We start from the raw sequence: 243 nt of genomic DNA, 5'->3' as shown, positions 1-243 counted from the left end.
CCCGGTGCCCCCCCGTCCGCCCGCCAGCGCCAGCACCAGCAGCAGCAGCACCAGCGCGCTCGGGGCCATGTCGCGATTCCGCCCGCCCGTCCCCCCCCTCACGTGACCGCTCAGAGACCTCCCCCCGCCCCCTTAGAAGCGCCGCGCGGGAGTCTTAAAGGAGCCGCCGTCCTTCAGAGAGGTTCTGGGAGTGGGGAGGGGATGACGCCAGCGGCCGCGGAGCCGGGGGGGGGCCCGCCCCCC

The sequence above is a fragment of the Haliaeetus leucocephalus genome, unplaced genomic scaffold (genome assembly GCF_000737465.1).
Source record: "Haliaeetus leucocephalus isolate CR32 unplaced genomic scaffold, Haliaeetus_leucocephalus-4.0 Scaffold175, whole genome shotgun sequence".
NCBI classification, from domain to species: Eukaryota; Metazoa; Chordata; class Aves; order Accipitriformes; family Accipitridae; genus Haliaeetus; species Haliaeetus leucocephalus.
This window is presented reverse-complemented; position numbering follows the sequence as displayed.